The sequence below is a fragment of the Aquila chrysaetos genome, chromosome 4 (genome assembly GCF_900496995.4).
Source record: "Aquila chrysaetos chrysaetos chromosome 4, bAquChr1.4, whole genome shotgun sequence".
Classification (NCBI taxonomy): domain Eukaryota; kingdom Metazoa; phylum Chordata; class Aves; order Accipitriformes; family Accipitridae; genus Aquila; species Aquila chrysaetos.
Window position 1 is genome coordinate 55,165,927 of NC_044007.1, and position 27,592 is coordinate 55,193,518.

At 41.4% G+C, this 27,592-nt stretch overlaps 1 protein-coding gene across 3 annotated transcripts in view; it reads right to left on the reverse strand.

Moving 5' to 3' along the window:
* Nucleotides 1-27,592, reverse strand: part of EPB41L3 (erythrocyte membrane protein band 4.1 like 3) — a 143,661-nt gene that overhangs the window by 103,817 nt on the left and 12,252 nt on the right. Inside the window, exon 2 of one of the 3 annotated variants that reach the window (XM_030011276.1) lies at nt 15,750-15,755. The exons of the other annotated variants lie outside the window; for them this stretch is intronic. The gene's annotated coding sequence lies outside the window, so the exon portion shown is untranslated. The remainder of the gene's footprint in view (nt 1-15,749; nt 15,756-27,592) is intronic. 3 annotated transcript variants of the gene reach the window in all.

Consider the following 27,592-nt stretch of genomic DNA (forward strand, 5'->3'; position numbering starts at 1 on the left):
AGCACACATGCCCCGAACCAGTAATTTTAGGACTGGGTTTGCTCGGTTGCCACCGGGTTGCTCCCAGTAAGCCTGTGTGCAAACATCTGTCCGGCTGCTCCTGGAGAGACACACGCACAGCCCAAAGTTGCCAAGCAACATCCTCGATGCCTTAAGCATCGGGCCAGCTCGCCTGCTTTAAAGAAGTTACTCAGAAAAAAAGCTGATAGGAAAGCACAAGCTTACGTAAGGACCCTGCATTTAGAAGAGGTGCTCTGCCTCTTTCCCAGAAAATTTCTGGGTGCACAATTTGTTCTTCATAGTAAAATAAATGCAGTGATTCCTGTCATCACCTCCAAAAAAAATTAAAATTAAAAAAAAAAAAAAAGAAAAAAAAAGGAACAATTTCCATGCTGGAGTTCCTAAGGTTGAAACTGAAATCTAAACAAAGATTCAGGTTGAAAAATCCATACTGCCTTCCATCCCTTACCCAAATCAAGGAACAAGCAAACGCTGATTCAGTGTATCTGGGGGCCAACACAGTGCCACTGGTGACAGTTAAAGGTAAGCACATCTCAGTGGTTACAAACGAAACATAAAAATAATGTATTTACAAAAAGCCTGTGAACCAAAGAGATCCAGGCTGCGTTCTCCCCCACATTCAAACTCATTTTGCTCAAGCTTCAATCAAATTATTTCCAAGGTTCTCTTTAATATATCAGTCAGACCAGCTAAACACTCACACTTTTCAACATTTTAATGCTAGCTCTTCTCCCCAAACAAAGTAACAGACAGAAAAAGCAGGACTGGAATCTCTGTTGCAAGGTAGAAATCACGTTAATAGCATGAGGGCTTACAAACAGAGCTGGTCCTCAGGTTTCCAACTTGCTTGCAGGATTCTGACAAGACCATGGTGACTGACCACATTGGTTTGTGCTTTGGTGTCTTGACCCATGAAGCTGCTTAGGAAAAATCTGCAATTGCCATTGCACCTAACACATACCATGAACTATCAGTGTTCTTAACAAAGGTAACCAGAGTTCATGGTATTTGGAATTTCACTGATGCTTGAGGAGCCAGACAAGTGCAATAAGGCTGTAAAAGGAGTATTTTCACTTTAAGACGTTGTTTTCTCCTGACAAGACACATAACTGCAGAAATAGTGAAAGCCACAGACATCTTTTCAAAGGAAAAACATGATGGCATTGATATGAAGCATTGGATTTATACAATATGCAGCACACAGTTGTTTCCTTTGCAATTGCAAGAAAATTCTATTAATCAACTAGTTTGGAATAAAATGTCGCCAAACCCTCCAATTCTGACTTCAGTATTGAATCCTTTTCTAGAGGTTTGGTCCATTTCACTGCTTTTCGTACAGCAGCTAATCTATAGTCTGAGTTATTTTAAGTGGAAGAAAGAAATTCAAGAGAAACGTAAGCAAGCCAGATAAATGAACTCATAAAACAGCCTTCAGAGGGTTCGAATGACTTAAATGAGTTGCTTTCCTATGTTCCTTTCACGTTTTGGGGAGAAAAGTTGGAAAGAGGAAAATTAAGTATGGGAAAGGTTGTGTTCCTAAGGTTTTATTACTGCTCCTTGTCCTCTACACTCCATCCTTACAACCACCAAGCCCAGCACTCCGAATAACCCTTTAGATATTTTTGTCAGGCAAGAGAGAGCATATGCAGTAGCTATATGCATGCTGACAGGCAGCACTGCACATGCTGATCGTCTATCACAACATATGCTTTGATTAGTCAAGCAGCGTACCTGCCCGCTACGGCCAAGCAGGACTTTTAATGGCTGAGCTGACACCAAAGCAAAACATTTCCCTTAGGCAAGGCTTGCCTCTAGAGTCTTCTAGACCACCATGGCTACAACCACCACCGCTACTCTTTATTTCTCTTACCACTACACAGGGTGGATTTGAACGTGGAGCAAAGCTGCTGTAGCAGTGTCTTGTGGTTTAGAGCCTCCATGTCTTTCCCTGCGCCACCCACCCTCTGCTTTGCATTAAGCATACAAAGTCCTGCTTTATTTAACTTTTGGGGGGATTCTGCCACTCTTTGAAGGAACCTGAAAGTGATTATACAGATGAACGATGAAACCTGAGCTCTTGTTCTCATGTTCCACCCAAGCAAAAAGGCAGGAGATATAGTAGCTTATTCTTGGAGAACTCAGCCTCAAATTTCTACCGCAACTGTGGCAACATACTGCTTAGGGTGCAAGAGTGCTAAAACCCTTCAGACAGCAAGATCATTTCTGTGTAGCACTCTGAAATGAGCTTCAAAGAAAAAGTGTTTTCATGTCATCAGTAAATACCTCACCAGCAGGCTTTGGTTTCAGGGTGTTTTTTCCCTCGTTTTTAATAAGCAGCAGTTAATAATAATTTTTAAAAACCCACTTTATAATGAACGTTTCTTAGAATAACATGACAAAAAGTCTACCCTTTGAGAGACATACATTTTCTATACTCCACAACTCCCATGAAATTAAATACTCTGACATAGGTCCACTATTATGATTAAAGTAAGGACTTATGAAATTAAACTCCCCAATGATTAACTTAAAGCAAAGCAAAATTTTGGTCTTCTGCAATTGACTGGGATCTTGAAATGCATGTGAATCTTAAGGCCTCTTGCAAAGGCTGCATCAACAATGTGGCTATTTTATTCACTTACCTTCTTCAAAGCCTCTTTAAAGCTAAAATTATGTTCCCCGTTATTTATCAATTTTATTTAGACTAATCAAATAAAAATTTTCACTTTGCAACTTCCCAGACATCACATTATGTGGCATGTCTAAAGTTTGTACAGAATTCATCAGTCAATGAACTTAGCAGAGCAGAGCAACGTTCACCAGGCAATTACAATGTCTGGAAAATTTGCCATAAAACAGCAGTTATCATGCATTATATACATGCAAACCGAGCTATTATGGTAAGATTATGTAGCATGTTACATCTCATTTTCTTATCTTTTAGATCCTTAATACCCTCAGCTTCTGTACTGGGAGTATGGCAACTGCTCTTAATCACTTCTTGTTACCTTTTTTAGTGTCTGAAACCTATAAAACACTTTCATTGTGTAAGGGTGGTGTAGAAAAAGTCAGGTTAAGCTGACGGCTGACTTGAAATCAAAAGCAGAGTGATGGCTACTTGGAGAAGCTAGGATGCAAAGTGATAGGGCAAGAATTCATGGTACCCTGTTCAAACTTCACTAATTTGCAGTGTAAACATTTCTGATGTAAAATACAGATGAAGTAACTCTCTCTCTAAAAGAAATATGTGTTTATATCACTTTGCTTGGTTAAAGGAAAACTTCAAAATACATTGGCCTGCACGGCATTAGCTGAAGGAAGAAAACCACTACCAAAGAAAGATACTCCATTCAAAATTTGTCTTGAGACTCCATACTCCAGATCATGAAAAGTTTAGTTGCATAATCTGAAAACAAAATTAAGATTTCCAGAAAGAAAAGAAAAAGAAAAAAAGAATTGTTTGTTTTTCCTTATTTACAAAAGAAAAAGAAAGTGATGAAAAATAAGGAAATATTTGAAACATCTCAAGCAGTTGTTTACCAAGTGTGAAACTCACTAAGTTAAGGATAAGGAATGTTTCGGGTACAACTTCCTTAGCCCACAGAAAGTAGTTACAGCTATACTTAGGCAATCCCAAATATTTGAGAGTTTTACATATGGGGAACAACAGTACACTGTATGCACAGAGATGACACATTTGAAGTGGAAGGTGAGAGAGAAACAAGAGCTGCTCGCAACTGCGCAGCCAACATCGAGCTTGGACAAGCCCACGGAGCATCTCCACGTTCTGGGCCACCAAGCTGGAGACCTGTGGTGGGAACTCCTCTCTGCAACTGCCATGCTCAACGGCAAGAGGGCTGGAGAGATGAAGAGCACAGCCCGCATCTTGGATACCTGAGCAAACACATGCCTGAACATGACTCCTGATGATACCAGGATGACATTGCAGGAAGCCTGTATTTTAAATATTGGGATGTGGTCAACCTGGCTCATTATGAAGGACCAATAATGAATACGACCCGAGAAACCTAGGTTCTGTGGAATAGATGAGCTACAAATACCTACTAGCAGAGCAGACTAAAACCAGCCTGAAATTCTTATCAGAGAAAGCGTTTTGAAAGCATTGCAAAACAGGAGTAATACAATTTTGAACTGTATTGTTTATTCTCTTTCCCAAATTTCCGATGTTCCTATACCTGTTTCTGTGCCAGGTTCTCTTTATATACATATATTTTGGGAAATAAAAACTACCAGGTCTTTCTGAGACTTTCAATTCCCCCTTCTTCCTCCCACCCACATCTTTACATCTCCTGGTTTTGCTTAAGCCTCATGGCTCCAAAGAGCAGTAACGTAACTTGTGGAAGGGAAGCAGAGTGTTTTAACAGTCTGCTACTAGAATAAGAAAATTAAACATGGAAAGGAGAGGTGGTATGAATCATGCTAAGTTGTGTAACATTTCTCAACTCACAAAAAAACTTTTAAAAAATTTTTAGTTAATAAGAGCAACCCAGCATTGCATAACTCGGACTCCCCAGTGGACAACCAGTATGAACTATTTGGACCTGCTCTTGTCCAGGCTTCTTGTATCTCTATAAACTGTAATTTTCTTTACTTTTTGTAGTCTTCATTGTACTGCGATAACGTTTACTTTCTAGCGTAAAAGAAACTCAAACTAATCACGTGCATGAGAATGAGAAAATAAACAATCAAGACATTTTGTCCAAGAGTTCATCATTACACTGAGAATGCGCCAACCTATTTTAACGTCTATTATGTTTTCTAGTAAATGATTTTAGGAGGTGCTATCCTCAAGTTATTACAAGCCATAGAAGGTTTTTCATGACCAGAGCCAGACCAAGCAGTTTGGTTAAACCTTAACAGGTTTAAAATCTGACTTGAAAGCTGCACTGAACCTGAGCGCATTGGCGAGAGGAAAGGAGGGGGCATGCAGAAGCAGCCCTCCCTCCTCCATTCCCATTTCCTAATGCATATTCTGCTCTCAGGCAGCATCCAACAATTATATCAGATTTCACAAGACCGTTTCTCTGCCTGAACAGTTGTGCTGTTTATGAAACTAAGAATTAAAGCAGCATTATAAAACACAAAAATAAGCAGCCTCTCTGCCTTTTTGCATATAGGTTATTCATCGGTGCTACTGAAAGGCCTTATCTTGACACGTTCTTTTCCAACCAAACCATTGAGAAGAAACAGAGACTTTCTAAACCTCTGTTTGAAAATCTTATCACTCACTCAACAAGAGCCTGAAACAGACTATCAGGAGCCCCAGAGAGTACAGCAGAGGTGGGGAAAAAAAAAAAAAAAAAAAAAAAAAATCAGTTATATCTATAATATCTGCCACAGTAGTTTTGCGTAAGCAAACATGATGCTCCCCCCTGCAACAGACAGGTCTAATCTCAACAGCTCAGTGGGTGAAGTCCTGGACCATTGAAAAGGATGGGAAAACTCATCAGTTTAATGATGCAAGAGTGTCTCTGCCCTGTGCAGTCGGATATTCCTGGTAGTCAAGCAGTTGGCCCAACAAATCCAACAGAAATAGAAATCCAACAGTGTCAAAGAGAAACAGTGCATTGACTGACTGCTCTGTTTTACAAACTAGAAAAAGATAATTTTAACAGCTGTACAGTTGCATATGTGCGTCTTATGGGAAACTAAATTCTGACTCCATCCCTTTATTTGTGTTTTACCCAATAGCAGTAATGCTGTATTCATTGAAGAATTTTAAGAAAAAAATACCTGGTTTTCTTTTTTTTTTTTTTTAAATAAATGAAAGAAGCACATTCAAGAGAAACGGCTGTTATGCGTAGTAATAAACTAACTATTACAAAATACATACTCATCCCAAACATATTCTAGCATATGATTACAGCCCATTTGATAATTCAATTCCAAATGCAGTCAATATTTGAAAATTACACACACACACACTTACGTGGGAAAGACAGCAACTGTGTTTAATATGTGTAGTTAGAGCAATTACAATAATTTCTCATCAAAGTTATGTGCGCAAGTTGATTTTGCGTGTGGTGCTCTGCATTAGACCCACTAGATCTCTCCTTTCCCCAGCAGCACATGAAGGTCAGCTGCTTTTAATGCCGGAAATTTAGTGAAACAGCTTGGTTTGTTATTGCATTGAAACAGGTTTTAGTCAGGGCAGCTCGCAGCTAAATGGCAGGCAGAACAAGCAAATTCAATTAAACTAGCTCTGAGGCAAAAAGGAGACGAGTGTATTAGGAAAATATAAATGGGAATTTAAATGGGTGCTACAAGAGCACAACCAGGCCATAACACAACCCTGTCTTTCCCTCTTTTATACCCATGTTTTTCTCTATGAAGAATATTTTTAAACAGGCTGCTCCACAACTATATCCTAACTAGGCATACAGCAAGAAGACACAGAACAGCCCGAGTTTTCACCGATCCTGCCACACCAATCCTTTCTTGCAGAGGAGAACTTGCAAAATGCACGGTCTGGAGTATTCCTCTTTCCCAAGCTTAATTTTTGTCCCCTGCCATAGAGGGAAGGCACACAGAGCATCCTTTCCACAGGGTGGTGGCAGCGGGCTTGCCCACAGGGATGTGGGCTGGGTGCAGGTAGGGTAAGAGCTGCCACCAGCCCCTAAACGAAGGGGATGGGAAGGCGGGGCACAGCCCCTACAGCCCCAGGGCTGCTCTGCCAGGAGCTTCAGAAATGAGTCTGCAAGTTATTCAGGCCAGCAAAAACACTGCCAATATTCACAGATTCACACAAAAGGCCACATAATCCTTTGTTTTGTTTTGTTTTAAATCACTGCAAGACACTGCTTCACATATTGTCAAGGGTAACATAACATTCTCTTGGGCTCACTCACTCAGCATCAGAGCAGTTTGGGACCTCTTCTCTAGAGCTTGTTTTATTCTAATGAGTCCTAGAGAAGAATGTCACCCATGAACTGTGCAGCTCCATGCCTCCTCAAGAGCCAGGGTCCTCTAGACTAGGGCTCATCTGTGCCTTGCTTTGCAATTAATTAATGAAATTCCTTCCCTTCATCACTGACTGTGGCACCACGTTTATCTCCCAACTGCAGAACACTATCTCGGTGAGAGTCAAACCCATTTTAGTCCCACCAGATACTGGGCAATCCAACATGACACAGAAAAGAAGCAGGAATAAAATTAACATTCGCATTATATTCAACTACTTCTGTGTCTCTCAATGAAAGGTTTTTTTAAACTCAACTGTATATGTGTTTTCATAACATCTACATGTCTCTTCCGAAAACAGCCTTAACAAAAATTGGCTTTCAATGGGTCTCTGTTACCATAATAGCTGTGAAGTACAGCTACAACCTTCTGCACCAGCACTGGATCAGATACCAGGACCCATCCAAATTACCAATTCAGTTCTGTTTCTGTGACTCATCCGCAAGTTAAAAAAAGTCATCAAAGCAATGTTCGAGTAACACATGTTACTGAAGTTCAGCCTCAAAGTATTTACTCATCAGAGCTAACTGAAAACAGGCATTTTCTGAACTAACACTAGCCATTTTTTTTCTTTCTTTTTCCTTTTCTTAGCATCAAAGTAATGTGTCCTTAAGCATAAGTATTTTACTTTCTCAAAACATGCCTAAATTTTCCTTGTGGTTTGCACGATAGTCTTAATAATCGGAGAACTAATGGACTTGGGATGAAGACAGACCTCAGAGGACACTGAAAAAAATCTTTTCTGTCCTTAGTACCATCTACTATTGGGGCCATCTTTTTTAAAGAAAGATAAATATTTTTCTTCTGTCTTCTCCTCCCCCCCCCAATTTATTTAACAGTTAAGTGATCATTTTCAGTTGTCAGTATGAAAACAAGAAAGCTTTGTCTATTGATACACATAAGTAACATTATTAATTCTTCTCCTGTAGCGTCTCAGAACTCCAGGCACTGATAAGAGCTAATGCACGCTATACCCTGTACATATCAACAACAGATAACCCCTGCTTTAGACAGCCAGGTTTAAGATTAGCAATAGGGCTAAAGTGAAATTATTTTGAGACTAAAACCACTTTTCACAGTAAATCCAAGCAACTTCACATTTCTTACATGTAATTTGTTTATGTTGTGTCTAGAGCAAGTATAACTTGGCAGGAGTGCAATACTCTGCAGACAGATATGGCAGCAAGAGAAAAGATAGCAACTCTAAAAATAAAGGCTTTAACAGTATCATAAGCAGGAGCCAAAATGGAGAAGAAATACATATTTGCCATCAGTAGGGTGAAAGGGATGGTGGAAGCCCATGTGGCAGAAAGGCCCGCTAGGCCTCTGAAAGACCATTTTTCCCTTTCTTTGAGTGAACTGGACAGGGCAAAGACATCTGTGGCCCTCTCCTTTTACACAGATAACATCGAGGATGTAAACAGATTGATAAACTTCAGAGGAACATGTCACTAGGGCCAACTTTTACAACAGAAAATTGACAAAACTGAAATAGGACTACAATTTTATAGGTAAAATTACCCACAAGAATATATTAAACTAACATTAATATTACAGAAGTCAGTACTTAAGAAATACCAGAAGTTGCATTCTACTGATGCACTACTTCCAACCCCCCCCCCCCCCTTTTTTTTTTTTGCCGGGAAGGAACTGCTGCCTTATCCAGTGTAAAGGGTGAATAGTATTTAAGGAATTGAACTATGAAGACAGAATTATCAATTTCCTCACATGCTTTCCTGTAGTACTTAACACAGATAAATGAGCACTGCAAGAATAGCCATTAATACCGATAATCACCATCTCCCTTGCCACCATTTTACACAGGAGACCAAGCCACATACATTAAAGTCAAAAGCATCCATCAATTTGGGATGCCCAACTTCTGCCACCCAGGAAAGTGTGCTTACAGCACTTGGTATCTTCTAGCACAATCCCAATATTTTTCAGCTACAGCTCATCATTTTTGCACCGTGATTCTCAAATCTCAGCTCAAACCTCAGAAGAGGGAAAATTCAGATAAAGTGACATAGCATCACTAGAGAGCTCTGCGGCAATGGATAGGACTGAATGATCAGTGAAGTCCAGTCTGCTACTTCATCACCTGCATTGCCTTGCCCCATTTATCACAGCCCATCTGCAACAAGTAAATGGGAGGCTGGCTGTCTTCCAAGCACACCACTGAATGAGTCCTGCCCAGGACAAAGCAAAGATACCACTCTCCGGTCCCTTCCTCTGACTGTTCTGCTCCCTTCTTTTCCCCCATGTTCTGATCCTTGTCATATTCTCCACTCTGAGGCTTTCCTTCCATCCAGCCCTAATCTTTTCAACTTGTTCAAATCCTCATTGAACATGAAGCTTTCATGCAGTATTTCACTCAGCATGGCCTTGCCAAGAAGCCATGCACCCTGCAGACTAACAGGCTTTGCCTGAAAGCATGAGAGTAATAGAGTTTTTGAGAAAACACTGTCAAAATATTTGTATACAGACAAAACAATATGTTATCCTTTCATTCCTGAAAACAAGGTTAAGATAATTTTGACTTGGGGAAAAAAAAATCCCTTCTCTTCCACTCCAGGTAAGGCACACACCCCTTTTGGATGAAATGGTTAGCCTAAGTGTTTCAAATTGGGAATAATTATGGGTGGAAAAACACTTCCCATGAGAAAAAACAGACTAGCAGTCATTCCTACTAAAAATCAAAAAAAGTTTACAAAGCATAGGATTTTATTTGTATTGTTGAATAATTCAGGCTGGAAGTGGCCTCTGAAAGCCACCAAGTCCTATCTCCTTGCTGAAAGCAGGGTTAACTTCAAAGTTAGATCAGGTTGCTTGAGCATTTTTTCTGTCAAGTTTTAAGTACCTTCAAGGATGAAAAGTCTGCATACTCTCTGGACAACCTGTGTTGATATTTGATCATCCTTACTGTGAAATTTGTTTATTTACACCTAGCAGGAATTCCCCTTGCTGCCATGCACTTTCAAGATGAGTCTGATCCACCTATCTATAAGTCATTTGTAAGATACCCCTTTAATTTTTTCTTCTCCAGGATAAATAAAGCCCCATTTCCTTCCTCTCTTGGTCCATCATTCTGTCCTTCAGCCTCCCTTGCTATCTTGATAATCCTCACTCCAAAACTGAAAGTCTTTCTTCCATGGAAGTGGGACCCAATTCTGGGCACAGGACTCCAGGTGCAGCCTGCCCATTGCTGAGTAGAGGGGACTTCTCTTGACATGCCATCCATGCTCTTTTTAATCATCACAGACATGGTTTAGTGGTAGACTTGGCAGTGTTAAGTTTACGGTTGGACTCAATGATCTTAAGGGTCTTTTCTAACCTAAATGATTCTGTGATCTCTGCCTGTGGTTCACCTTCTCTGCTGCAAAGGTGCAATGCTGACTTATGTTCAGCTTGCCCACCAAAAGGACTTGTAGGTGCTTTCCTGCAGAGCTGTTACTAAGGTAGTCATCCCCCAGCCTGTGCTGTTGCTTAGGCTTATTCCCTCCTAGGTGCAGTACTCCACATTTTTCTTTGCTAAGCTTCACAGGGTTCCCTCCTAGTCCACTAATGCAGCTTTTTGTGGTTCTCCCTTCCTAACTCCTCAAAAATTCAATCCTTCACATGGCACTATAACAGTGAATAGGAATCACTTACACTTAACAGAGGGAAAAAGTCTTTGGAGCATGAAGTCACCTGGCAAGTCCACCCATCCAGACCTGAATCCTGGCACACGTCTTAACAGCTCATGTCCAAACCTAGGATTGAGCCGTCTGCTGCTCAGTCAGGGAGCTGATAAGCATTCACTGCTTTCAAAGGTGGCCCAAGTAATGCAGTGCAAACTCTGCTCCCGAAGCCTTCATTAGAAAAGCTTCCCAAACCACCTTCCTGCAGAAGGAATAGGATACCTTTCTTCCAGTGTTGCTCCTGGGAACATTAACTACCCTCACGTGAAGGCACGCAAAAATGAATGCAAGCTAGGGAGTACTAAACCAGATGTGCAACAAGGAGGAATGATTGATCTTTTGGGGAATCAGGTGAAGGATGTAGAATTGATAGGTTTCTTTTTTCCCCCTCCTCTGAAAAGAGCATGAAGCTGATGGATGATTTTTTGAAGGAGCATATTGTTAAAAATGTTGGCAACATATCACCAACCTTTTGGGTCTACTTAATCAATTAAAAAGGCTGTCTCCGAAAGAATCAAATTAATATTGGACATGAAAGATGAAGAAAAAGCAGGAAGCTGGAGAAAGGAACAGATTTAGCTGACTCATCCCTCAGAGATTCCTGTTTAATGACACTGCCCACAATGGAGAGAGAATTGTTTCTCAAGTAAAAAGTTCATGGAAGGTAAATCACTTCATCCATCATCACTAAAGCAAAGTATTGATGCTAGGATGCTAATTGCCATCCAAGTTCCTACAATATTTAATTGAACCAGTAAGTGACATGGTTGGCTTCTCCCTCAGAAAGGTTAGTGGGTGGCCCCACACAAAAATAGTTGCTGGTGATCTCTGCCTGGATGTAATCACCTGCCCCCACCAAGGGCATTGCAGTTTTGTTGGTTGTCAGACAAAATACTTGACCCATGTCCCTGTGTACCTGCTTTGGCCAGCTTTGCTTCCTCCTCATCCTCTGGCCCTTCCCAAAGCATTAAAGCTCCACGTGCTACTGTCCTAGGGGGTTTTTGGTGTGATTGCACGTGATATCTAGCCGTCTGCCAGAGCGACGTGAGGAAGGCTGCCCAGCCTCCCTGAACACACAAGTAACAGCACGTGAACCTCATTATCCATGCTTGACACATGTTTCTACTGTGCAAAAAAATAAAAATGGCTATTTGTTAGCACTTCAGCTACAGTTGTGGTTACTGGATTGGATGTCAGGGTCAAAAACTAGTTGCAAAAAACACAGATTTCATGCTGTCTGTATGGAGTCAGATTCTCATCTGGCCCAAGCTGGCAGGGCTCCACATTGACAGTCTGGCTCCCAGTGTAAATGGGCTATAAACATGGTCTTTGCTTCATCTGCAAGGCTTGGGGTATCTTAAATTTGACAGCCACTGAATGAAACTTTACTCTGGGGTTTAGAAGCAAATTATTGAACTGACTTGTTAAATTACATTTCATTAGCAGCAGGAACATTACAATCGCACCCTTTGTTATTTGAGCCTTGAATGTGATTTTGTCAAGACTGTTTCATCGTTCAATTTTCTAAAGCAAATGATTCTGAAAGGTTGTGCAAAGGGCATAAAAAGCAGCAAGAGAGTAATGACTTTCTGAGCAATCAGTTAGGGGTGTGTGTGGGGGGGTAATTTATTTTTTTAAAGTAATGAAATCGAAGTTTTCTAAGGCTTCTCAGATCAACAGTCCTGAATGACTTCATATTCAACCAGCATATTCTCAACCCAAAGGTGTAAAACCTGAGGAACATCACAACACGAGAGCTTTGCATGCCTGTTTTTGAAGAGCCTCAGCGTGTTGCAATTTGATATGCATCACAGCCAAAGAATTGCCAGCTGCCAGTAGAAGAAGAAAAGAACTGGAAAGCAAAGTTTGAATTACTGTTGTAATTCATCCTCTAGGTATTAAGGGGAAAAAAAAGAAATGAAGAATGGCTGATTCAAAGCCTGTAAGGAATCACTAGGTTTAAATTTACCTCTGCAGAGAATGAAATCACATCTGGAGCTTATATTACCTTCTTCCACAGAAGCAGAGCATATTCACTTGTGAAATCTTAAACAGCATGAAATTAAAGACATGTAAAATAAAAAAACACATTCTCATAAAAGATTTTGAAAATAACATCTTTAGGCAACATAAAGACTGTGGACCTAGGAAAGTTATTAAAAATGTTTAACACCCTGCTTATTCACTTCACAAAATTATTCTGCATGTTCTCATATATGATAATTTTATGTTTTCGGCTGTACTTGAAAAGAGCAGCCCCATGATAGTTTTAAACTGTAGGTGCCCAGATTGGCTGATGAACTTCAAGACTGGAGGATTACAGCGTGCTCTGAGTGCAGCCTTGGCTTGGGAAGCTTTCAGGAGCAAGAAGAAATGCAGCCACACAATTATCATGTGAAATTTCAGATCACACCACTTAACACCAAAGATAAAAGAGATTCGCATTAGCTGTTGGGTAACTTCTGAGAATAATTCAAGGTAATAGGTTTAACCTCCAAAAGCACCATGCTTAGGGAGCACCTTATCCAAGAGCTCTTTCCCCCCCAGTCATACATGACAACAGAGAAGGTACTGAAGCTCCAGCCCCGTGAGAGCTGCTCAGACAATGTACCACACAAAATCCCTTCAGTGTCCCAAATCCTTCCTCCTTCAGACTGCTATCACTGCTGTGCTTGGGTGCTACCTGAGCACACTGCCGAGGACACAGGGGCTGTACTGGGATGCGGATTCACACTAGTTACGAACCTCCTGTAGAACTTGGAACAAGCTTTTCTATTTGTATACTTGCAAAGCAAATGAATAAGATTTGTGTTGAGGTAAAGCATACTACAAAAAAAATTAAAAAAAATAAAACAAAAAAACACCCAAGGGCTTATTTGTCCTGGCTGATCTGCCTTTACTCCCCCCATCACTATCAGCAGTAGGAGGCGGCATTTAGGTAGAATAAAAAATAATAACAAGAGAAAAAAGATTGTGCATTGTAGTCCAGTTGTAACTGCCATGAAAACCAAAAATGTTCTGAAAACCTTTGCTGTCACTTCCCAGTGGAATATGGCCTCTCCCTTGGGGGCAAAAAAACCAAACCAAAACAAAAAAAACCAAAACAAAACACCCCAACCCTTAACTTCCCACTCTAGTTTGAAACTGGTACAATGTGCAGCAAAATAAGGTCCTGCCCAATGACTGAAATTTAAGGTGTAAATGAAAAACCTCTGCAAGTGCCAGGCAGCCCATGAGGCTCCCATCTACTTCAGGAAAGCCTGGGGAAACCCGTGGCTGGAGTTGACCCACATTGATAGTCACACAAGAAGGACATCTTCCATTTTTGCAAACATGTGTTTCTCACAAGCATCATGGCCACACACCAGAGGAGGGTTTTGGTGTCAGCGGACAAGAGGCATCTTCTGCAACCCACATCAGATGAAGCCATGTAATCACGCAAAATACAGTACATTTTGAGCAACTTAATGTTTCTGATTTACGGAGACATCGCTGTTGGATTTGAAGCAATGCAGGTTCATACATTATCCCTCCTGCAGCCCAGCCGCCCGCTCTGTGGCACAGACTCCAGCACTGTTACAACCCATTTCAAAGCAGCTGGTGGATAAATAAAACAAAGCATCCGTAGCGTGCAGCCCCGGGCGCTGAAGGGCTGCCGTGCCATGGCAGATATTTCATCAGCGGTTACTGCCACCAGAGAATATGTCTCCGATTCATGGCAGGGAGGCCTCACTGAAACACCCCAGTCTGGTCATCAGCACTAATTGAGGGTAGGAAAAGGGTTATTTTGAAGATACTGTAGCCTAGAAATTAAACCCAAGCCCCTTGAGTAGGAAGCTGGAGGATTATTCCACTTCACCAAAGCCATCTTTGTTTTCCTGAGTGCTTCCTAACCCACAAAGTATGTAAAATACATTGCCTTCTAGCATTGTAAGCATGATTTAGTTCTTCTCTATTAAAAAAAAAAAAAAAAAAAAAAAAAAAAGAGCTCTGCCATTACTAAGAACAGAGATAACCCAACCCTACTCACTAGAGGCACCTACGGAGTGAAAAACTCAAAGCACTCCATATTTTCACACTATAAGGATGACATTTATAAGCTCAAGGTAATCCTTTAGACATTTTCCACCCATTCCTCTTAATGTGTCTGGTAAAAAACATCACATGTATTGTACAGAGCAATAAGTCAGTCCAGAAAAGTCTACATGCAAGATGTGAATGAACCAGATATATAACATCATCTAACTCATTATAGTCTTACATAAAGGGAGGGGAATATTTGTATAAAAGAAAACAAAGTATTTTTAAAAAGCAGGTGGAAAAGAACATGCAGTAAGGACAGCCAGCAGCAGAGCTCTTTCATATTTACTTTTCTACAGAAGTCTTAATAGCAGCCTTTTTGCACAATTCACTTTCCTATATTAATTCATTACTAATTTGAGATATGTATAATCTTGAGAAACAAAAATAATTTGACTCTTAAAACAGACTACAGAAGACGACCTCCACATAATTTATGTTACTACTTTTAAAGTACACTCCTTACATCTTGCAATCAACTTTTTACCTTAGTCTCCCACTTCCCTTTCCAGAATTCACACCACCAGGGATATAATGTGTATAGTTTATCAGTATCGCAGAAAATACCATTGCAACATATTTTCTTTGGGAAAAAAAAAATTAAGAAAGCACATTTAACTTTTTCTCAAAGGATCAACAGTGCCAGGCAGCACAAGCCAGTCACCAAAGCTGTCACAGTGGTAGAGGTTTTGAGGATCTGCACTGAAACTGCAGGAATGCGAAAGCCTTGCCTGTAGCCAGCTGGCTGTCAAAGGGTGATTGATTACTTGCTCAACCAAACTGCAGGAACAACTAATTTTGAGGTGATTGGTTTTATTTTAAATCCCAATTATGGTTCTAATCCCCCACCCTTAACACCAGCCTGGTACCACTGTAAGAGACGTCATTAGGATTTGTGTTTCCATTAGACAAAAACCCCCAACCAGTTATGCCTGTGTAAAGAGCAGCTGCACTTTGCCAGGACATGTGCTAAACCCAAGATTAAACCTGAGCCTCTTGCCACCTTGACTGACAAAACAGACTTTAGCACAACAGAAATAGGAAGAAGAGAAAAGCCTTCGTCTGGGTGACCCGTGGAGCTGACCCACAGATACTTTTGCTCCACTCGTATGTAATGACATATCCCTATATACACAGCCAGAGCACAGTGGTGGAGGATATGACTTTTTTTTATTAGTCCTTAATGTTTATTTTACTATCCGTCCATGCAAAGATAGCCTCCCAGATCATATCTCATCAAATGTGTAATGAGCCAAATTATTCTCTACTACTGTAAATCGGTGAAGGTCCATTGATCTCATTACAGGAGAGCAATTTACACTTGCAAAGAGGGTGGGTGACTACTTCTAAGAGAGGAAAGAGAGCAAAAACCCTAATCCTGGAGACCCTAAAGCAAGAACAAAATGCATACAGATCGCTGCCTTGTTTTCATCCAAACAGCTCTATTTATACCAAATATTCACAGTAAAGAGTTAAACAGATTTTAGAACAACTTACTGAGCTTCGGAGACTTTGACGACTTGCTGCAGTGTTTGCAGAGTTTAATAAAGACAGCTTCCTTCCCCTGCAAAGCCACCAGCGCCTGGGACTCGCTTCGCATTTCTAAAGCATTCCTCCCTCCCTCCATCCCTTAGCAATGATAGCCAGGGCCACCGACCACCAACCACCCCATTCACCCCCTCCTCGGCAGCCACCATAGGTGACATCCGCCAAATGCAATGCAGAAACCTGAGCGATACCTCTGCTAATGTAATTGCCAAAGCGTCTGGTGGACTCTGCATGTGGTTTATAAATTTGGGGCAGGGGGTAGGATTCAGAAGGGAATAAGGGACTCTAATTTCTCTGCCATGCATTGCCTTATATAAACTTTTTTTTTAAAAAAGGGGGGGGGGAACACTTTAAAAACTAAACATCAGTGGATCTTACTCTATGAACTGATGATTTGTTTACATTTCCTCTTGATATGTTACAACATGTTTTGCTACAATATAGGCTAGGCAGGAAAACTCATTTCAACATGGAATTACACAAACTGCTTGTAAGTGAACAAATGGACAAACCAGAAAATGACTTATTTTTGGATTGTGTATTAATCACTTTCAAGCATATGAATCTAAAGGCATCTTTTGTTAATTAATAAAGAACTATTCCTACTGAATTTGATTTATTATTTAGTATACACAGATGTAGTCTTATCACAGAAACTTCTAAACCAGCTCAGTACAAGTTACTTAATTCTAGCACACAGCATGAAGTTAAAGCAAAAAAAATTACACAAAATGGCTTCAATAGACAAAATGCAGCTTACTTGGCAGAAGTAACTTCTCACATATAATATTTTCAAAAATTGCTTCTACAGCTGCTTTTGACTCCTATAGTCAGCTCAGAAAAAGGCTGAGAAGATGCTGAAAGCTGATAATTAGCTAGCAGGAATCCCTCCCAGTGGTCCTCCCAGATGGTTGTTATTAAGAGACATGAGCTTGCTTTGCTGGGCAGGAGGCCAGACATCACCCAGGATCCTGTGGATCTCTGGGGACAGGATCCTGGGAAAATCAACAGCAAACTGGGATTGTTTTCTTAAATGTCTTGTGCTCCTACAGTGTTCTCCCATCAACTGCTGCTGCTCTGACCACCGGGCTCTGCTGAGCTCTTACCTTCTGGGAGACCCACAAGAAGAGACAGGATGTTCCTCAGCTCAGTGCCAAGTACAACCTACCCCTAAAGGGAGACTAATGTCCTTCTCTCAAATCTCTAGATGATGATGATTATGACAATAGTAATAATAATAATATCACGGGACTCAAAGCACACCATCCCAGATGGGGAAAGCATATGGAAGAAGCTGCAAAGACTCTGCATAAAAACTGTGCAGAAAAGATCTCTCTCTGCCCTGGGTCCGAGAGCCCAACCTCCTGCTGTTGGAAGTAAGGATGTTTGGATTTGATTAATAATTGCAAAATGCTATTCTCTCCTATGCAAGAGCCTGTTAATGTTTTATTACTTTCATTATCAGGAGGAGGCTATGTCACTGCATGCAGAAGCAGCAGTTGCATCCCTCCCAAGCACTGCTTCAAGGCAGGGCTTGCAACTGAGGCATAGGACCAGAGGCAGGGGTAGTTCCCGGGATGCAGCAGGGAAGGCAAGAGAAGCCCATGGATACCCAGCAAGCCTGTAACCAGCAGCCACTGCTTTTCTCTGGATGTCACCCCAAAAGAGAGCTTTAAGGAAAATAAAAAGCTCACAAGAGCCATTCCTGAATTTGAGGTACTGGTCTGAAAATGTGACAGCTATTAAAAGTCCCTTCCTGGCTATATTTTGTACAGGAGCCAGAGGAAAGGAGAACCTAGTGAAGGGCAGCAGGCAAGAATTTTCTTGTTTTGTTTAATAAAGAAAAAGAATAACAAAACATAGAAGGGAAGAGGGCTACCCAGTATCTTATGAGCTGTCTTTCTGGAAGAAACCTCCAAGTAAAAGTGGAGGCAGAGAAACAAGAGGGAGGGAAGGAGCTGGGCCATGAATCTGAGACAGCGATGGCAAGAAGAAGAGTTGAGGGAAGGATGCGCTTATGCTGGACCAGCAGAGCTCTAAGCTAAATACATGATACCATAGGAGAAGGAGAGGATTAATTTATCCTGAAAAGTCACTGCACTTTCTGCCAGACACATTCTGCAGCAAGTTAGCATCATTCCTCTCAGTGATGAAAATAAAACCCAGGCTATTGCTGAGCTGTTGTTTGACCACGCTTAGAAAGAACATTTCCAGAAGCCAACTGGCATAGGATAAAGCAACAGCACTTCATGGGGAGGTGGAAGGGAAGGAGGTTTTCATCGGTAGTTGTGATACATTTATTCAATACATGACGAGATCTTTATGTTGCTGGCCAAAGTACAACTCTTACTGCAAAGCATAGTATCGCCATCATGGATGAGAGATGCATTTATCTAACATGTTACACAGGCAAAAAAAAAGAAAAAAAGTTAAGCCACTGTACTTCAGTGTATTCATATTCAAAAGTTCAGAGAAATTTGATATAATGAAAAAGATATTTACAGAATAAATGTGATGAGCCAGAAACCTAAGGATTCTTTTGTGCCTAGACGTAAGAACAAATCTAACTGCGTTAAAATGAAATAATTTAAATCTCTTCCAGTAAATATGAAGATTTGGAAAGTACAAATTAGTAGCTAAGATGTTAACCTTATTGCAATGATTTCCTTCTCCCCATGAGATGTCATCTACATATCTAAGGTTGGCATCTGACATTCATTAAGGGCAGGGAACATTTTGTAGAGGTTAAACAGCAAAAGCTGTCTTTGGTGACCACTCTAGATAGCAATAACAAGCCAGATGGCTCCACTTCTAGGATACTTTAAAGTCAGTTCTCAGCCTGTAACCATAAGAAGTTGCAAGGCTTTCAAAGGGAAGTTTCTCAGACCCTTGTTTTAAATTTCAAATCAGTTCAAAAGAGCCATTCTAGTAAGGTATCCAAACAGAAACAAGCTTTCTAGTGCTGCTCCTGGGGTCCTGGGCCCTGTGTTTCCATTTTGATCTCAGTCAGAAAGTTTAAATGGGTCTGCAGTCCTCTGCTTCAGCTTCAGGAGAGCCACAAAAATCAGAGTAGGAGGAAAACGAAAAGAGCTGGTAAATGCAAATGTAGCATTTAAATTCGAAAAAGAGGGATTCAAGGAAAGAATGGGAAACACGGGAATCCATCCAGCCGCTTGTGTGTCTTCGCAAAGAGAGCCGCCAGCCTCATCAGTCCTGCACCCCTCGCGGCTGCCCAGGGTGAGCGGCTGACACGGAGGGGCGAAGCCGGCGGCGAAACGGGAGCCAAGCGGCACGGGGATGAGGCGACAGGCAGAGCGAGCCCTGCTAGGGCAAGGAGAGCACCGTGAGAGGCACCCAGGCTCCCCGCAGCACGACCGGAGGGCAGGCGGCAAGTGCTGGACGCAGCCGTGAGGTGCCGAGCAGAACGGCAAGCGGAGGTCAAGAGCAGCTCATCATTTAGAGAAGGAAGCGGGGGGAGATCCAAAGGAGACATCCGTACATGGCAGGGTGGGAAAAGGGCATCCGTAACGTGGCAAGGCGAGGGGAGGCAAAACCACGGCAGGACTTCAAGGGGAGAATACCCCGCTGAGAAGTCGCAGGTGTGCTTCAGGGAAGAGACTGCATTTGTCAATAGAAGGGGTCCCAATTTCTGTCTCATTATTTCCTTTTCTGGTGGTACAATAGGCGGCTCAAAGATTTTCTTTCCTCTTTTTTGCATCAAGGAGTAGGAATTTATGAGAAGCAATATTTTTGCAAGATGGGCTTGGGACATAATCCAACAAACAATTATAAATCCTCTTAATTTCAAGCACATTAAGGGGGCCTTTTCACATTAACGAGACTACTCACATACCCTGTCTTAAGCAAATGTGGACTGTGTGCATGAACATTGCCTGATTTAACTTTTAATTGCATGATGGCCTCTGCACCTTCTGCTTTACCTCCAGACTGTGACCCCTCTTTATGCACACACCCTTCTCTCATCCACCTTCTTTCCAGCAGGCTTCAAGCAAAAGGTGTCCCCCCCCCTTTTTTTTTTTTGTTAAACTGGAAATGTTGCAGCAAGCCACTTTAAAAAAAAATATACGGAGTAGTACCACTATAACATCAGCAACACTAAATTTTAAACGTAAAGCCATCAAATTCCTACTACTACGTATGTAAAAAGTTATCGATCAGGCTGATCTGAGATGTAGTGCATTCAGAGATTTTACAAGGAACATTTCCTTTGTAAAATAATAAAAAGATTATCTTCTTTCAACAATAAAATGGCAGATATTGGGACTTAATACAGGTCAGGAAAAAATGAAGCAATTCCCCCACACAAGAAGTCTTTTTTTTAGATCACCATCAGATGTTTTAGTTTCTCTATGCTTCCCCCCGCCTTCCAGAAAATGAAATACCAGTGTATTTCAGAACGGATGTCAAAGTCCTCATTTCCAAAAATCCCAGAAATGATGGTTTATTTCCTATTCAAAAATAAACAACATGTTGAAATAAGGCATTTAAAATAAGCCAGACCAGGAGGCAAAAAGATACCACTCCTGCACAATGATAGTATTGAACAGCTCCTGGGAGCTCTATAAATACACTCTGGTGACGATACCATCTCAAATATCTCACTCAGAGGCATCACCATTTATCAATACTGCATTTTTCTGGCTCTGATTGAGCTAGTTTGATGTAATGACAAAATTAATCTTTAAATATTCAATACTCTGTGATCATTGCACTTTTCTGAGAAGTGTACTTTTTTTTTTTTCCCTAGTACTGGTAACATTTACATTTTCCTTTGGAAGAAAAAGATTTGTCTTCATCGCTTCTGTTTGTAATTTGCTTTATTTTATCTCTTTCAACACTGAGCACAGCAAGGAAGAAATATTTGCATGCTAATGCAAATCAAAGCATGAAAGCAATCAAATCAAACAGAAAGTAAAATCATCTTTGGAATTAATGAAATCCTTCTTCCCCTCTTACAACATTAATTCACCACTTTCTTTTCCCCACCATTGACCAGCTGCCAATTCTTCCCTTAACCACAATTATCAAGAAAAACAAATCTTCAGGAATTCAACATTGTATTGTGCATTTTTTTAAAAAAAAAGTTATAAAACTTTTTTTGCTATGTAAGAACATGTATGCTGTAATTGACAAATTAAGATCATATCCCAGTTTTTCTAGAATCAAAGACTTTCAGGTAAGTGTTGCCCCTTTGTAACTTCAGAGCAAAGCAGAAATTTAAGAGCGGAACAGTACAAATGCTCTTGCATACTCCAGTCCAATCTAGTTTTATACTGCTATTTACACAGCAATCAGATCACAAATAACTCAGACTAACCTTATACCTACTCTTGGAAGGAGAATAGCTGCAAACATGCTCGGGCTCCAGGCATGAGGGACACTTACTGCAAGGGCAGCCAGTCTGGCAAAGCAAGCTAATAAAACCTGGATTACATGTAACCTGCAAAGTGCACCATAGGTAGAGCAGTATTTTTTGGCCATTGCATTAAAGTATTATGTCAGAAGGCATTCTTCTTGGGTTTTGTAACAAGAATGAACCTCAAGTGATTTTAGTGGTGGATATTTGGCTTTAATAATGCTATTTAAGGTTAGATATTAAGTTGTATAACTTGCGTCTTCAGACTGGGCATTTTCATTAATTTCTCCTTTTAAAAGTGGCTTTAATAACTAAGCTTTTAAATTGTTTTCCCCATAATAAATAAATGAAGCTAAAAGGCACTTGTCAGCACTGAAGAGCTGGATCCAGTCCCACAGTGGACATTAAGGATACAGATTAGATCAAGCCAACAAAACACTTAAAGCAAAGGTTCTCCCTATTAGCTGTTGCAATTTTTAAATTGAGATTCAGTAATATGATTTTAATGCCAGGTGAATAAGGTCAGACAAAGAAGAAATTACGTCAGCAACAGCAGCCAAATTCTTACTAATTTAATGTCTACAAATTAGAGCAAGCTTTCCTTCAGAAATCATTAACGTCTCTATAAGTATAGAAGACACCAAAAGCAAATCACTTCACAACGCTGAACTTGCGAGAAGAGCTAAAATATGACCATGTTATTATTTCTTATGGGCACATTATGAAGGAAGGATGTTAGGAGATCCATCTCTTCCCTGACTAAAAAGATAATTTAATGATAAAAGCAGTAGTCCAGGCGATGAAAGCAACCCTCCCAATCTCAGGACAGTAAAGTTGCCTTCCTGATTTTGCTTCCTCTAGTTTAAATGGATGTCCTTTTAGCAGCAAGTTTCCAGTTCATAAACTTCTGATGTCACATGCTACCATGGCACAGACCCAACAGGTCCTGCGACTATGCTCAAAGATGCCTAACTACCAAAGACATCAGTCTCTGGCAGCGGGAAAAAGGACTTCAAGTCAGGTAACCAAAACCAATGCAAAACTTTAAGTGCCAGCTAGGTCTAGCTCCCAAACCAGCTGGCTCATGTTTGTGTGGGGAAAAGAGAAGAAAGTGAGAGAGAGGTGAACAAACATCCACTGTGACACGGGTGCTGTGTCCACTACGCAGAGGAACATTAACAGCCAGGAGCACACCATACTACAGTCTGCCCTCCTCAGGCAAGAAATACACTACTAAATTAAGGATCTTGTCACCTTAACACCCTTAATCTAGTTAGTTGATGTATTAGCATATTCTCTTTCTCTCAAAATATACTGCCTAGCCCTTCAATTAACTGATGCCAACTGCCTACCCGTATTATTTACTTCCACAGTGCATTGTGTATCTGCTACCTCTGCCATAGAACACACACAGATGGCTAAAATGATTTTATACCTTAATTTTACTTGGAGATACTGAGTCCAAAATAGTCAAGTCTTCTTAATAGTCTACCTACCTCCCCCCCCCCCCCCCCCCCCCCCTTTATTTATAGCTTTCTTTTTCTTTCAGGTTAAATAGGCCAGGACTAATTACATCTTCTTCATGACCTGCGCTACTTGAAACTATGAATCACTTCTGCTCTTTTCCACTCCTTGTCTCTATTTTAGCACTTTCCTCCCCTCACAGGGTGACAGAAGTGATCAAAAAGCTCCAGACCCGATTTTCCTGTGTCAGAACCACCTTTCCAACCTCACGTTCTCAAGACTTTGCTTTCCTTTTTAATTACTGCCATAAACTCTGCAACAGCTCTCCCAAGTACAGCAAAGCATCTCTAGATTATCCTCAACTTTGCCATTTTGCAGTGCAGGAGGACTATCTGGCATTTGCATTGTCAGCTTAGGCTCTTCTAAGCTCAGCAGAGGGACTCGGTGGACACAGCAGCAGCTGCTGTTTTAATAGCTGCCCTGGTGCTGCCGCCCCCTCACCTCCAGCCCAGCACCATGACCAAGTCGAGCCTTCCTGAGGTTTCTCCCTCCTCCATCGAGCTTCGCCACAAGCAACCTCAGGCCCGACAGGGAGGTGCTGGTGCAGCTCTGCCACAGGGCCACGCTGGGGGACAGGGAGTGGGACACTCTTTGGGGACCCTCCCCTGCCAGTGCCAAACCAAACCCTCTCCCTCGGCCGTGAGACACCGCCACCATGATCACCAGCGGTGCTGGACATGGCAAGCATGTGTTTGAAGCCCACCTCTCACAGATACAAAGCAAGAACGTGAGTGAAGCGTCCCATCCCGTTACCTGGTGGGTGACAACAAAAGCCACCTCTGAGGCCTTTGAGGTCAATTTTAGCCTCAGCCAGAAGTACGGTGTTGGTTACCGTGCAAACCAGTTTGTGTGGGGTACCATGTTTGAGTTGATGACACCGTATTATCAGGCACTCCAAAAAGAAAAATACTGCCCTGCCTTTTCGATCTATAATTATACAAATAGGTTTTAAAGGCACAGCAGCAGTTTAGATTTGGGCCAAATTTAATTTTGTTTAAAGAGAAAAAAGGGTTTTTACAGGATTTAAGTGAAACAGAAATATTTCCAACTTTTGTTTAGAAATTGCAGCATAACCACTGCTTCTAAATAGGTAACTAAAAAAAAAACAAAAAAAAACCAACACAAGATATCTAGTGATCTGCTGGATCACTGTAAGACCCAGAAGCCTCAAGTGACACAAACCTACATTTGCTTTCATTGTCCACTCCAGGAGAAATGGAAAATTAAGTAACATGGAAAAGTAAACTGGATTTAACAATGTGTTATTTTAATTTTTTAAAAAATTCAACAGGTAAAGAAATGGGGTTTTTTGCCTACAGAAGACAGTACTTAATAGCAAAAAAAGTCCAGGTGGCCCAGCAGGTCCACCTCAACACTACTATCTCTGTGGGGTTAAAAGACCAAGTTTACACCTATATGGGACTGGAAGATTAGAGGTTGCCGACCACACTACAAAAGAAAAAAAAATAAATTATGAGTTGTCAAGAAAGCCTATGTGCATATACATACTTAAGCACCCCTACACAACTGCTGGCTGCCTTCCTTAGCCAAGTGAAAGTACAGCCCAACACCGGGAGGCTCCCAGGCTGTGCCTGGGGCTCGGCAGCACTGCCCCGTGCCCAGGGGGGTTTCATCACGAACATCCCACTTCCACAGGTGCCCTCTTCATCCACTGGTCCCAACCCTTTCACCCCACGCTGCAGACACGCGGGCGCCCCTGCACCCTACTGCAACGGCCCCCTCTTTTCACGCGGCCGAGGTAACCATCTCACTGTGCCCTCCCAGCACCAGATGGTTCCCATTAACTTTGTCCGCGCTCAGCTCGCAAGTGTCAACTGGAAAACCCAGACCCCAAATATTTTACAGATGAAACAACAACAGGCTCGTTGCCAACAACATGGGACTGGATCCCAGCCCCTGCTCCACACCACTCCGGCGACCGGTGGAAAACAAGCCAAGAGCCGTCTTGGGATTTGGGTTGGGGATCTCCTCCACCTTTGCAAGGGGCAGATGGCTCTGCAGCTCTCCGACCCCCAGCCCTCAAGGTAAGCGACTGCGGGGGAAAGTCACACAACCCCGCCGTGCCTCTGAGTTGCAGCAAAGGTCTGCGGACATCCCCGCGCAGGCAGGGAGGGGTTGGTGGCTCCAGCATGCAGCCACGCTCAGCCTGGGCACAGCGCCCGCCTGCCTCTTTCCTCATGGGTCTCCAAGCACGGTTGCAAGGTGCCAGAGAGCTCAGGCTAAAAGCTTGCTAAAGTGGCCTCAAATCTCCCTTTAATGGGAGGAAAAAATGCAACTGGACAAAACCCCACTGCACTGATAATTAAATATAGTCCTCACATAGCCCAGGCTTTCCTAACTGCAGATTTGCTGCTGTGCCCTCCTGACTAAACATTTCCAAGTCCCCACTTCTTCAGTTTGGAGCGTAAAAGGTCAGCGGAGAAGGCAAATCTGTGTTCAGTCTTAAGTACTTCAACTGTCTCAGTCTGATCTAGTTTCAACAAAAAATAGAAGTTGCTTGTGTGCATTAACACCAGCTTGAACATATGAAATTTTTTTTTTCTTCTTCATGCTTCTTGTCTCTGTTTCACAGCATTATTTATCATCAGGGCTCTGGAGACATGAGGCAATAACCATTTCTATTTTAATTTAAATTAGGTCAAAACATGATAGCACTTTTAATAAAAAAAAAAATTAAGTAGCCTTTACCAGAGGATTAATTACTACAAAAACTGAAACAATAAAAAAAACAGTAAAAATAAAAGACAGAACCCCACATGCTTCTTCAGAGAAGCATTACATATTGGGAAACTACTCTGTTGACTGGATATTAATATCCAGTACACATTTCAAGACTCACTACTTCTTAAAAGAGCTCTGCAATTAGTTTTTCAATTCTGATTTTATAGACTAATATGCTGGTTTCTAACATGCCACATTAAGTAGTGTGAAAGTATATATAGGAACCAACCACAAAATATTCCAGGATCACATTATTGCCATGCTGGTTTAATTTCTTTTTAGCCACGTGCCACTTCATAAAAGGAATATTTCAGCTTCAAGTGCATATGCAAGACAGACACAGTGTTTCAGGTTACCATTCGCATACTGACTATATCGAGAAATGTCTCATTCTAGACAATAATCAACAAAAGCGATGCCTATCGGAATCTCTCCTCTATGTCCTTTACCGACACTGCAAGGGCATTCAAGAAAAGGAACTGGAGTCTAATCTTTAACTTAAACACTAGATGGAGCCCACTTCCCAAGACTGAAAAATGAAAGCTCTTCTTGCAGCAAATTCTTAACCAGCTTATTGCAATATCTCGTCATGCATAAACATGACAAAACTCAAACAGCTGCAGTGACTGTCATTACTGCAAAAACATATACTGGCCAGCAATTATATCTCTGCATAAAGAGACAGGCTTTAATACTGGGCAACCGCAAAAGAACTTATATTCCTCTACAGATACATTAACTTGGTGTAGAAGACCCGCAATACTTGAATAAACTAGGCACATATGGATTTTTAAAGTACTATATGACAAATGTAATGCTGGGTTGAGAGAACTATGACTGAGTCTGATCTCTTTGACAATAAGCTCTACTGATTCTGACTATACGAGAATTTTGCACACATGAATTTATATTAAAGAGGAAGAATCCTTTTCCAGTCAGTTTGAATCAGTTCTAACAAGAGAGCTCATTTGTGACATTTGATAAAACACCATCTCTCAAATGAAACATACCACATGTTTAACTAGAGATAAGTGAGCTTTGGTGTTAAAAATAGGATACAACACCACCAAACCTCAGTACAACTATTCTGGCAAGAAAGAAAAAGAGAGCCAATTTGCCAAAATCCAACTTGACCAGCCTCACGGTTACTGGATAAATCCATTTATCTCAGGTTCCACCGCAAACAACTGCCACTTCTGCAGTATTTTGACCGCGCTCTGGATTGGCTTCACAATGCAAAGGGCAGGCAGAAATTGCAGGCAGACAACCCTTGGCCTTTCCTTAGCTTGCCGAAGGACACGCTTGCAGGAACAGCTAAAAGCCAAGCAGACAATAAAGTTGTGCAAAGCCTCAGATGCGATTCCCAGCAATGCAATTCTGCTGACAGCCGAGCTATTGCTGATTGCTTTAACCTTTGCTCAGTCCAGGCCACTGCCTTCACCTAACTCTTTTCCTAACAAACCTATGGTAATAGCTTCATCAAGGTTAAGATAAGCGCAAAGGCAGTTACAAACAGCGATCCATCCTGCTCAAACAAAATTAACCACAGTAACCCAGCTTGCCTTAGGACATTTTCTGAATCACCTGGGAGGAGAGATGAAGGAAGTTATTACTAACCACCAACTTGGATCCTAACTGC